Source organism: Mus musculus, chromosome 5 (assembly GCF_000001635.26).
Source record: "Mus musculus strain C57BL/6J chromosome 5, GRCm38.p6 C57BL/6J".
In the NCBI taxonomy this organism is placed as follows: domain Eukaryota; kingdom Metazoa; phylum Chordata; class Mammalia; order Rodentia; family Muridae; genus Mus; species Mus musculus.
In genome coordinates, this window is record NC_000071.6 from 94634113 (window position 1) to 94648243 (window position 14131).

Below are 14131 nucleotides of genomic sequence, written 5' to 3' on the forward strand. Positions count from 1 at the left end.
CTAAGAAGGAATGAAGTATCCACATTTTGGTCTTCCTTCTTCTTGAGTTTCATGTGTTTTGCAAATTGTATTTTGGGTATTCTAAGGGACTGGCATTTTTTATGAATAATTTTCCTGAAGGACAAAACTTTGCTACCAGGAAAGGCAGAAGAACCAAAAGAAGAAAAAAAAATAGAATAAAATCATCCTGAGGCCCATTTAGTTATATTTCCATATCTCTATCTCTATCTCTATATCTCCATACATCATATATTTCCATATATTTTCCATATATATTCCATATAATTTATATATAGTTATATTTTCAAGTACAAATTAATCATGGTTGCAAGAGCTTGGGAGAGGGTGGTGGTGTATGGAAACTTCTCAGCCTAGCCCTTGGTGAGAACACACAACTACCCGAGGCACCATTTATACTCTGTGTCAGTGCTGCCCCCTACTGGAAACCAGGTTGATCTTGGCCACAGGATTGCTTCAGACATTCAAGGATCCTACTACCTGGACTCCCAGCCCATAAGGCTCATTCTTCAAAATCACATGTATTTTTTGAGAGAGAAAAATCACAATCCATTAATAACTGCATTCTATGGAATTGAGCAGAGCTTACAGACCAAAATCATTATCTTACTTAAGGTTTCTATTGCTGTGATAAAATCATGACCAAAACAAATTGAGGAGGTTTATTTGGCTTCCCCTCAGAGAAGAGGAGTCCTCACACAAATGCACATTAGCTTACCAAGGTGCATCTTTTTTATTGAGGCTAAACAAGGTATTCCAGTTAGAGAAAAGGAACCAAAGGCAGGCAATAGTCAGAGGAGTCACTAGAGTATAACATCCCCCCATCCCCCCCAACCTGAAGTTCACTGAATCAGACCTCCTCAACTTTGTTGTCACTAAAGAGATTATCTAGGGTGGATCCTGCCTCCATAGATCACTCTATTGTTCAGCCGCTGTCTGCTGCTACCTGCTGGGAGTTGGCCTAGATATTCAGGAGTCTACATCTGATCCTACAGGTGGACACCTGCAGCTGGACTCCAAGGATGATTTGGTGGGAATGGGCTTCCCCTCTCCTTTATACAGCATGTCCGCCATTAAAAATTTGAACCTTGATCAGAACACTGCCTTGGTTTCATCTCTCTCTCATCACCTAGTTTCCCTCTCTTTCAGTGCCTGCCTGTCATTCAGGTGTACCTGTCCTTGTGAGCTGCTGGAAGGCTCGCAACACTAGAGGGCTTCAGATCTGGAACTAAAATAGGGCAGAAATCTGGAGGCAGAAGCTGATGCAGAGGCCTTGAAAGGTGCTGCTTACTGGCTTGCTACACTCAATGTTGCTGTTGTTCTTGGGGTCATCACATGATACTGGCAGCTCCAACACACTGGAGTCTTCTGCTGTGACATGATTGCACTTTTAGCAATAGGATCTCATAGGTTCTCTCATGGTCCAAACTTCATCTTCTCTCCATCACCCCTATATACATGTGCCTTCAACTGTCACTGAGGCTTTACCTTCACCAATGTCCTCTCCTGGCTTCTCACAGGGCCAAACTTTAGATGCTCTCCTTTACCCTTCATGACTTCTAAACCAGTATAGCCTTGATGACTCTTAAACAACAAAGACTGGCTGCCAGTGCAGGAGGTTTAGGATTTTATACCATGTCTGTGACCTACTACATGGTGATTCTAAGATTACCTAAGGTTTGAAATTTATGCCATGTACATGTTGCCCCTTAGTGTGTTCATGAAGACTTCAGAAAAGAGGAGTGGTGACACTGGAAACATGCTGAATGCTAACACTTCCCTGGCAGAGTTTCATTTACTTGACACAGATGTGGCTAGTGTTATCTGGGAAGCAGTCTCTATTGAGAAAACGTCTTCCTCAGATTACATGTAGGCAATGGGTCTATGGGGGGGGGCATTTTCTTGATTAATGACTGCTGGGGGTGGACCTAACTCCCTGTGGGTAGGGCCAACTGTATGCAAGTGACCTTGAGTTGTATAAGAACTTAGACAAAGAAAGACCCGTGGAACAAGTCCTCTCTAGAACTTTCTCCAGTATACCCCTCCAGGTTCCTGCTTGACTTCCTCCGCTGATGCCCCTCAGTTAAGGACTGGGACCTGAAGGCTGTAAGAGGAAAGAAATCCTGACTCCTCAAGTTGCTTTTGGTCAGAATGTTTTGTCACACAGCAGAAAACTGGTTAAGAGAGCATGTCCCAAAGTTTTCATGTGGGTGATGGGAAATGATCCCAGTAGTCTGAAAGAGCAGCCTCTTAACCATTGTGTGGTCTCTCCAAAACACCCCCATTTTTTTAATTCAAACCCATCCCTAGTGGCAAATATTCCCCAGCAAGATCATAGCTACTGAGACTTCCCAAACAATGCCACCAACTTGAGAGCAGGTATTCAGATACCCCCATGACTAGAAACAGCATCATATACAAACCACCAGAGATTGTTCATTCACAAAACTCAGCATCAGCTTATAATTCATTTTCTTGGATGTAAATTATTACAAAAAGAAGGAGGGAATAAGGCACTCATTTGTTGAGTATAGTCTATAATAAAATGTAGACTTTCCTAAGGTAACATTGTTTTTTCTAGTGACTTGTCTCCCTTTATCTTCAAGATTGTAAACAATACGAGGACCAGTAACTTCCTGTATGAGGGGACATCATTAGACCTGACAAATGTGAAGCAGATGAACAGGCTGAAGTCATCAATTCCTCATGTTCCTTTCTGAATCTGTCCCTCTGGTGTTCTCATTAGGCAATTACAAGTCATGTGACTCAGCACAGAATTATTCTCTTAGAGAATGATGACTGTGGTGATGAGACTCCTTGGACACTCTGAAAAGGCTTCAAGGGGTCTTAGGAGTCAGCATGCAGGCGTGCCAGCTGGGATGAGGAGCTGGTCCTTGGAAGAAGGGCTGGAAGAACTCAGTATGTTTCCCACCAGCTTAGCTGATAAGCACAGCTCACTTGTGTTGAATCTGAAATTGAGAACCACCTAACTTTCTGATTACAAATGTATCCCCTCCACACACATAAGAACCACCTGCACATGCCACTGTGAGACCATTAACTCCTGTAACACTGTTGTCAGACTGGCTTGTGAAAGTAAAGCTGGTTTCACAATTTAGTCAAGTTTTCCCTTTTTTGTGGTGTCCTGGTACTTCCTATAGGTTGATTTGTTTTGTGCCCAGTCACTGATGAAAGAAACATAAGTCCCCTTTTGTAGCCCTTGCCAGGTGGATTTCTGAGTTCGAGGCCAGCCTGGTCTACAAAGTGAGTTCCAGGACAGCCAGGGCTATACAGAGAAACCCTGACTTGGAAAACCAAAAAAAAAAAAAAAAAAAAAAAAAAAAGACCTCTGACAGGACGTGTTGGTAAGTATGTAGATAGAATGGAGCACTAGTCACGGTTGCCTGTACTGCAAATTATACAAGAATTGTAAGAAAGTGTCTGGAGATGTCTCAGAATGAACTAAAACTAACAATAGTATCTGACCTTGCTTTTATATACCCTACTACAGAGGTACTTCACACCCCAATGTTTGCTGCTGCTCTGTTCACTAGAGCCCTGAATTACATTACAACTAGTAGTTCATCAACAGACAGAATAAAAATGAAAGGCTGATATATATGTAACGTGGATTACTCTTCAGATCTAAAGAAGAACAAAGTTATAAAATATGCATAAAAGGTATAGACATAAAATGATTAACAACAAGTGAGGTCACCCAATATCAGAAAGAAAATTGCATGTTCTCTCTCCTATGCAGTATCTTTCCATATATGTACATGAGTAGTCATTTGGTTACAGTAGAAACAGTCAGAAAGAGGACAAAAGGACTAAATACTAGAGGATCAGGGAGGACAGAAGTGCTGACTGACATGAGTTGTACATTGTAAAGAGCATATATATCACATGGTTTTCTCATTCAAATGTCATGGGATTTTCAGGCTTTGTGGTAGATAGGTGCACTAGAATATATTCCTTATTGAAATTATAGAATCAATTGTGAAGTTCCACAGATCAGAATACTGTTTTTAATGTGTAGAAGTTTATAAAAATATACAGACTTTGAGTCTGGTTGACTTTGATGTGAGATTTTATTGGCAAAGTTCTTATAATAAACACTATAAAATTTTATTTTTGAGATTATGATTACAACATCTCTCTCTTCCTTTTCCTCCTTTCGAACTCTCCAATATAACCCTCCCAACCAACACACACACACACACACACACACACACACACACACACACAGACACACACACAAACACACACAGAAAGTTCCACCAGTTCATATTAAAAACAGTAACTTAAGAATAAGCCTCAATGATCCTCATTCTGGTTGGGGCCACCCCTGCCATTTTCCTTCTGAGCCCTGTGGAGTCCGCTAAGGGATCCAGAGTGCTCTCCATGATGCAGGACCTTGGGATCACCTTGGGATCATGGGTGAGTAGAATGCAACATCAGCTCCAGAGAATCACGGAGGGTCTTGTGCCAGTAGGAACAGGGACTGAGGAACCCCACCCGACCAGAGGCTGGGACCCATTCAGGTCAGGGGCAGCCCGGCCATCTTCTGCATAAACCGGGCCGAGGGCATATTGGGCAATGGAGGATGCTCCACACAGCAGGACCTCTAGCATACCCAGGACCTTATGATCACCTGAGAGCATGTGGGCAATAGAAGCAACAGAGCATCTTGGTCAGGGTCCCATTGGGCCTTGATCCTCAGCCAGGAGGCTGAGCTGAGACCCAGATCCCTGGGCATATTCCTTGCCAGAGGAGAGTTGGCCTACATGGATGACTCTGACCCCAGATGTCAGGATGTGGATCAGAGCCCCACACTTCTGGACACCTGCCCTGCAAGAGGAGAGCTTGCCTGCAGAGAGTAGTCTGAGGACTGGAACTCAGGTGAGAGTTGGAGAGTGCTGACAGAGACTAACAGAATAGCAGGAGGATCAAGCTCCAGCCAGAGACAGCTTGAACATTAACACCAGAAAATTCCATATGGTGAAAGGCAAACGTAAGAATCTTACTAACAGAAACCAAGAACAATGGGCATCATCAAAACCCAGTACACCAACCACAGCAAGTCCTGGATGCCCCAACACATCTGAAAAGCAAGATGCAGATTTAAACTCATATCTCATGATAGTGGTAGAAAATTTAAAAAGGGCTTTAATAACTCACTTAAAAAATACAGGAGAACATTGCTAAAGAGGTAGAAACCCTTAAACAGGAAACACAAAAATCCCTCAAGGAATTACAGGAGAACACTGCTAAACAGGTAGAAGTCCTAAAAGAACTACAGGCAAACACTGCTAAACAGGTAGAAGATTCACAAAAATCCCTTAAAGAAAAACAGGAAAACACAACCAAACACGGGATGGAATTGAACAAAACCACCCAAGATCTAAAAATGAAAGTAGAAACAATGAAGAAAAGCCAAAGGAAAACAACTCTGGAAATAGAAACCCTAGGAAAGAAATTAGGAACCATAGATGTGAGCATCAGCAACATAATACAAGAGATGGAAGAGAGAATCTCAGGTGGAGAAGATCCCATAGGGAACATGGATATAACAATCAAAGAAAATGCATAATGGAAACAGATCCTAACCCAAAACATTCAGGAAATCCAGGATACCATGAGAAGACCAAACTTGCTGATAATAGGAGTAGATGAGAAAGAAGATTTTCAACTTAAAGGGCCAGCAAATATCTTCAACAAAATTATGGAAGAAAACTCCCCATACCTAAAGAAAGAGATGCCCATGAACATACAAGAAGCCTACAGAACTCCAAATAGACTGGAGCAGAAAAGAAATTCCACCCAACACATAATAATCAGAACAACAAATGAACTAAATAAAGACAGAACTTTAAAATCAGTAACGGAAAAAAGGTTAAATAACATATAAAGGCAGGCCTATTAGAATTACTCCAGACTTCTCACCAGAGACTATAAAAGCCTGGACAGATGTTATACAGATCCTAAGAGAACAGAAATGCCAGCCCAGGCTACTACACCCAGCAAAATTCTCAATTACCATAGATGGAGAAACCAAAGTATTCCATGACAAAACCAGATTCCCACAGTACATTTAGATAAATCCAGCCCTTCAGAGGATAATAATGGGAAAACACCAACACAAGGATGGAAACTACAACCTAGAAAAAGCAAGAAAATAATCCTTCTACTAACCTAAAAGAAGACAGCAGCAAGAACAGAATCCCAACTCTACCAACAAAAATAACTGGAAGCAAAAATTTCTTTTCCTTAATATCTTTTAATATCAATGGACTCAATTCCCCAACAAAAAGACATAGAGTAACAGACTGGCTGCACAAATAGGACCCAATTTTTGCTGCTTAGAGGAAACCTACCTCAGGGACAAAGACAGACACTACCTCAGACTAAAAGGCTGCAAAACAATTTTCCAAGCAAATGGTCTGATGAAACAAGCTGGAGTAGCCATTCTAATAAAGAATAAAATTGACTTCCAACCCAAAGATATCAAAAAAGACAAGGAGGAGCACTTCATACACATCAAAGGTAAACTCTACCAAGATAAACTCTAAATTCTAAATATCAATGCTCCAACTGCACGGGCAGCCATTCATTAAAGAAACTTTAGTAAAGCTCAAAGCACACATTGCACCTCACATAATAATAGTGGGAAACTTCAAAAACCCATCCCACCCACGGACAGATCCTGGAAATAGATACTAAACAGAGACACATGGACATTAACAGAAGTTACGAAACAAATGGATTTAACAGACATTTACAGAACATTTTATCCTAAAACAAAAGGATATACCTTCTTCTCAGCACCTTATGGTACCTCCTCCAAAACTGACCATATAATCAGTCACAAAACAGGCCTTAACATATACAAGCATATTAAAATTATCCCATGCATCCTATCAGATCACCATGGACTAAGGATGATCTTCAGTAACAGCATAAATAATAGAAAGCCAACATTCACATGGAAACTGAGCAAAACTCTACTCAATGATACCTTGGTCAAGGAAGGAATAAAGAAATAAATTAAAGACTTTTTAGACTTTAATGAAAATGAAGCCACAACATACCCAAACGTATGGGACACAATGAAAGGATTCCTAAGAGGAAAACTCATAGCCCTGAATGCCTCCAAAAAGGAACTAGAGAGACCATACTCTAGCAGTCTGACAGCACACCTAGAAACTCTAGAATGAAAGGAAGCAAATTCGCCCAAGAGGAGTAGACGGCAGGAAATAATCAAATTTAGGGCTCAAATCAACCAAGTGGAAACAAAAAGAACTATTCAAAGAATCGACCAAACCAGGACCTGGTTCTTTGAGAAAATCAACAAGATAGATAAACCCTTAGCCAGATTAACTAGAGGGTACAGGGATAGTATCCTACTTAACAAGATCAAAAATGAAGAGGAGACTTAAAAATAGATCCTGAGGAAATCCCAAAAATCATCAGATCCTACTACAAAAGGCTATACTCAACAAAACTGGAAAACCTGGATGAAATGGACTCCTTCCTAGACAGATATCAGGTACCAAAGTTAAATCAGGATCAGATTCACAATCTTAACAGTCCCATTTTTTTTCCTAAGGAAATAGAAGCAGTCATTAATAGTCTCCCAACCAAAAACAGCCCAGGACCAGATGGGTTTAGTGCAGAGTTCTATCAGACATTCAAAGAAGACCTAATTCCAACTCTCCGCAAACTATTCCACAAAATAGAAACAGAATATTCTCTACCCAATTCATTCTATGAAGCCACAATAACTCTGATACCTAAACCACACAAAGATCCAACAAAGAAAGAGAACTTCAGACCAATTTCCCTTAGGAATATCGATTCAAAAATATTAAAATCCTCGCAAATGGAATCCCAGAACACATTAAAACAATCATCCATCCTGAACAGGTAGGTTTCATCCCAGGGATGCAGGGATGGTTTAATATATGGAAATCCATCAACATAATCCACTATATAAACAAACTCAAAGATAAAAACCTCATAAGCATCTTGTTAGATGTTGAGAAAGCATTTGACAAAATAAACACCCCTTCATGATAAAAGTTATGGAAAGATCAGGAATTCAAGTCCCATACCTAAACATAATAAAAGCAATCTACAGGAAAACAGTAGCCAACATCAAAGTAAATGGTGAGAAGCTAGAATTAATTCCACTAAAATCAGGGACTAGACAAGGCTGCCCACTTTCTCCCTACCTATTCAACATTGTACTTGAAATCCTAGCCAGAGCAATTCGACAACAAAAGGAGATCAAGGGGATACAAAATGGAAAGGAAGAAGTCAAAATATCACTATTTGCAGATGATATGATAGTATATATAAGTGACCATAAAGTGATTCCACCAGAGAACTCCTAATCCTGATAAACAGCTTCAGTGCAGTAGATGGATATAAAATTAAATCAGTGGCCTTTCTCTACACAAAGGATAAACAGGATGAGAAAGAAATTAGGGAAACAACACCCTTCTCAATAGTCACAAGTAATATAAAATACTTTGCTCTGACTCTAATTAAGGAAGTGAAATATCTGTATGACAAGAACTTCAAGTCTCTGAAGAAAGAAATTGAAGAAAGTCTCAGAAGATGGAAAGATTTCTCATGCTCATGGATTGGCAGGATTAATATAGTAAAAATGGGCTATCCTGCCGAAAGCAATCTACAGATTTAATGCAATACTCATCAAAATTCCAAGTCAATACTTCAGGGAGTTAGAAAGGGAAATTTGCAAATTCAAATGGAATAACAAAAACCCTCGAAGAGCAAAAACTATTCTCAACAATAAAAAAACCTCTGGGGGAATCACCATGCCTGACCTCAAGCTGTACTACAGAGCAATTGTGATACAGCAACAGACAGGTAGATCAAAGGAATAGAATGGAAGGCCCAGAAATGAACCCACACACCTATGGTTACTTGATCTTTGACAAGGGAGCTGAAACCATTTAGTGGGTAAAAGACAGCATTTTCAACAAATGGTGCTGTTACAACTGGTGTTTATCATGTAAAAGAATGCAAATTGATCTTTCTTATCTCCTTGTACAAAGCTCAAGTCTAAGTGGATCAAAGAACTCCACATAAAACCAGACACACTAAAATTTATAGAGGAGAAATTGGAGAAAAGCCAAGAAGATATGGGCACAGGGGAAAAAATTCTAAACAGAACAGAAATGGCCTGTGATATAAGATCAAGAATTGAAAAATGGGACCTCATGAAATTGCAAAGCTTCTGTAAGGTAAAAGACACTGTCAATAAGACAAAAAGGCCACCAACAGATTGGGAAAGGATTTTTACCAATCCTAAATCTGATAGGGGAGTAATATCCAATATATACAAAGAGGTCAAGAAGCTGTACTCCAGAAATTTAAATAAACCCATTAAAAATGGGGTACAGATATAAACAAAAAATTCTAAGCTAAGAAGTACCAAAGGGCTGAGAAGCACTTGAAAAAATGTTCAACATCCTTAATCATCAGGAAAATGCAAATCAAAATAAACCTGAGATTCCACCTCACACCATTCAGAATGGCTAAGATCAAAAATTCAGGTGACAGCTGATGCTGGTGAGGATGCAGAGAAAGAGGAACACTCTTCCATTATTGGTGGGATTGCAAACTTGTACAACCATACTGGAAATCAGTCTGGTGGCTCCTCAGAAAACTGAACAAAGTACTACCAGTAGATCCATGAATATCTCTCCTGGGCATATACCCAGAAGATGTTCCAACTGGTAATAAGGACACATACTCCACTATGTTCATATCAGCCTTATTTATAATAGCCAAAAGCTGGAAACAACCCAGATGTCCCTCAACAGAAGAATGGATACAGAAACTGTGGTACATTTACACAATGGAGTACTACTCAGCTATTAACAATGAATTTATGAAACTCTTGGCCAAATGGATGTATCTGGAGGATATCATCTTGAGTGATGTAACCCAATCACAAAAGAAGTCACTTGATATGCACTAACTGATAAGTGGATTTTAGCTCAGAAACCCTAGGATACCCCAGATACATTCCCCAAAACACAAGAAAATCAAGAAGGAAGACCAACGCATGAATACTTCATTTCTCCCTAGAATAGGGAATAAAATACCCACGGAAGGAGTTGTAGAGACAAAGTTTGGAGCTAATACAAAGGATGGACCATCCAGAGACTGCCCCACCCAGGAGTCCATCCCATAATCAGCCACCAAACACAGACACTATTGCATATGCCAGCAAGTTTTTGCTGAACGGTTCCTGATATAGATGTCTCTTGTGAGGCTACGCCATTACTTGGCAAATACAGGAGTGGATGCTCACAGTCATCTATAGGATGGAACACAGGGTCCTAGATGGAGGATCTAGAGAAAGTACTCAAGGAGCTAAAGGGAACTGCAACCCTATAGGTGGAACAACAATATGAACAAACCAGTACCCCTGAGCTCTTGTCTCTAGCTGCATATGTATCAAAAATGGCCTAGTCAGCCATCACTGGAAAGAGAGGCCCATTGGACTTGCAAACTTTATATGCCCCAGTTCAGGGGAATGTCAGGGCCAAAAGGGGGAGTGGGTGGGTCAGTGAGTGAGTGTGTGGTATGGGGGAATTTTGGGATAGCATTGGAAATGTAAATGAGGAAAATACCTAATAAAAAATTTAAAAAAAAAGAATAAGCCTCAGTTTATCCATGCTTCAGCCTTCAGGACTGAACTAGACAGAAGGTTACAATTCAATAGCATCAACTTGTTGGCTCAAATCAATGACTGTCTGTGACCACAAGACCTCCCATGTAAAGTGTTTCAATTGTGAATAAACCAGCTAACATTCTCTTCCCATCTTAAGTCTACAAGGCCAGGAGTTAACAACCTCCTTCCTTCTACAATCCCCAAATGAAGTGTGTTCTACATGCTGACACCCCCAGTAAGAATTAAGTTGTGGTTAGGAAAAGTCACTTTCCTTCCCTACGACTTCAATGTCTGTGGCTTTTTTAAAAATCATATATCCTGGTGTTTCTCCTGCACTTCATGCTTCCCAGAGCTGTTATGCGATCCACAGGACAGACTCTCTTCTCACCTGCCGGCCTAGCCTAGAAGCTTCTTCCCTGTAACTATCCTGGCAGGGATGAAAGGGGAAGACAGTCTAGACCAGTGGGTCTCAACCTTAGTGCTGAGACCCTTCTTCAGTGCACTTCCCATTTTTGTGGGGACCCCAACCAAAAAGTTATTTCATGGTTAGATTTTTACTGTATTTTGCCAAGGTTATGAATTATAGGATAAATATCTGATATGCAAGATATATAATATGGTACATCAAAGGAGTCCTGTCATACAGGTTAAGAACCACTGATTTAGTAGATGCACTGAAGAAAATGGGGAAATTGATATAACTCATTTTAAATTCATTAAAATTTCACTATCTGGGTCTGGAGAGATGGCTCAGCAGTTAAGAGCACCAACTGTTCTTCCGAAGGTCATGAGTTCAAATCCCAGCAACCACATGATGATTCACAACCATCCCTAATTAGATTTGACCTCTTCTTCTAGGGTGTCTGAAGACAGCCACAGTGTACTTACATATAATAAATAAATAAATAAATAAATATTTTTTAAAAAATAAAAATAACTCAAACACATCAATGGCCTTTTTCTACACAAAGAATAAACGGGCTGAGAAAGAAATTTGGGAAACAATACCCTTCATAATAGTCACAAATAATAATACCTTGGTGTGACTCTAACTAACAAAGTGAAAGATCTGTATGATAAGAACTTCAAGTCTCTGAAGAAAGAAATCAAAGATCTCAGAAGATGAAGAGACCTCCCATGCTCATGCATTGTCAGGATTAATATAGTAAAAATGGCTATCCTGGTGAAAGCAATCTACAGATTCATTGCAATCCCCCCATCAAATTCCCAACTCACTTCTTCACTGAGATAGAAAGGGCAATTTGCACATTCACCTGGGATAATAAAAAACCTAGGATAGCAAAAACTATTCTCAATAATAAAAGAACCTCTGGTGGAATCACCATGCCTGACCTCAATCTGTACTACAGAGCAATTGTGATACAGCAAGAGACAGGTAGATCAATGCAGTAGAATTCAAGACCCAGAAATGAATCCACACACCTATGGTCACTTGATCTTTGACAAGGGAGCTAAAACTATCCAGTGGAAAAAAGACAGCATTTTCAGAAGATGGTGCTGGCACAACTGGTGATTATCATGTAGAAGAATGAAAATTGATCCATTTTTATCTTCTTGTACAAAGCTCAAGTCTAAATGGAGCAAAGAACTCCACATAAAACCAGAGACACTGAAATATATAGAGGAGAAAGTGGGGAAAAGCCTTGAAGATATGGGCACTGGGGAAAAATTCCTAAACAGAACAGCAATGGCTTGTGCTGTAAGATCAAGAATTGACAAATGGGACCTCATGAAATTGCAAAGCTTCTGTAAGGCAAAAGACACAGTCAATAAGACAAAAAGGCCACCAACAGATTGGGAAAGGATTTTTACCAATCCTAAATCTGATAGGGGACTAATGTCCAATATATACAAAGAGCTACTTTCTCTTGGACATACTATAGGGTCTGAGTTTGACCCCTGACCCTGAGAGAACCCTGTCATTTTAATCTGTACCAAAGATTAGAACATTACATTGCATTATCCCTTCAATTTAGGAGTTAATACAAGTTGACCTGTCAATCACTTGGCATCCCAAAGGAGAGTTGGTTCACCTGAGGATATTCCAAGGACATGGGAAGAATGATCAACCACTTATTTAGCTGCTGTTCTTACACTTCCCTCCTACCAGTTGGTCGGTCATCTTCAATGCCAAACCAGCCTATTTTTTGGGTTCTAACTCAAATTTGTGAATGCAATCTTTAAACTTTTTCGCTCCAATACCTGTGTATGTTCTAAACATTCCTGCTGTGATTCTCTAGGCTTTTTGTCCTTCTCTTCTGTAGATACCACCTGCCTTTTTATATTGTGTTTGCAGACCACCATTGCTGTCCCTAACTCTAAAGACATGATTCTCCCTCATTATCTCCTTTCCCATCTGGTACCTTCTGGGATTTACAGATGGCCTGTCTCCCTCTCAGACTCTAATAAGATGATATATGCACTTCCTTCTGAATTTCATTTTCAATTCTTTTTAATGTACTTCATCTCTGTAAGGAGGACTGCAAAGAGATTCCTGGGAAGATGGCTGCAGAGGCTGACTGGCTGACCGGCATGCAGTGACATGGGGGAGATAGAATGCCTCAGGCAGGAAATTGAACACAGTTGACTTGGGGAATCTTTAGTGTATTAAATAGCCATGCCTTGTCTCTCCCTATATGTCCCACCAAACACCCTGTCACTAAAGAATAAAACAGGACCTAATACCCTAATAGATTAAAAAAAAAAACACTTATAGTGTATTAAATTAAAAACACCAGTCCCAACAATCAAAAACTTCAGAATGTTCTCAGATGGCATCTGAAGCTGATATGAGAGATTTTTCAGGTTTTAAAAACCTACCTACTAACATTCCCAGCAATGTAAATATTAAAATTTAACATTAAAATTTTACCTATATATTTTTTTGAGTTGCTAGTATAAGAACTTCATGAGACTGCTTTTATGTTGAAACAAGAAATTTGGTGTAACCTAAATCTTTTTTCAGAACATGACTACTCCTATTTGGCACCAGAATAAAGTATGTTTTATTCCCTTTGAGATTAGAGTTGGTTTGTTTCGTTTTGTTTAGTTTATAGTTGTTGTTTTGTATCAACAAAAAGGGAATCCACTTCTCCCCTTCCTGATGTGTCAATCTTAACTTTTTGCTCATCACACAAAGAAACCGAGCATTGCATTGGGAGAGATCCAGTAATAATACACAAACAACTACACATAGACACATGAACATATGAGTGTCTGTACAGATCTGTAATATATAACTACAACCAGCTGAGTCTGATTTACTATTTCCTGTGTATATGTGTTTTCAAGTCCAACCACCTGGAGCTGCACAGCAATTAGGAAGCTCAGGGTTTTTGTTTTTTGTTTTTTGTTTTTTTATTAATTCCCCCTCACTGAGCA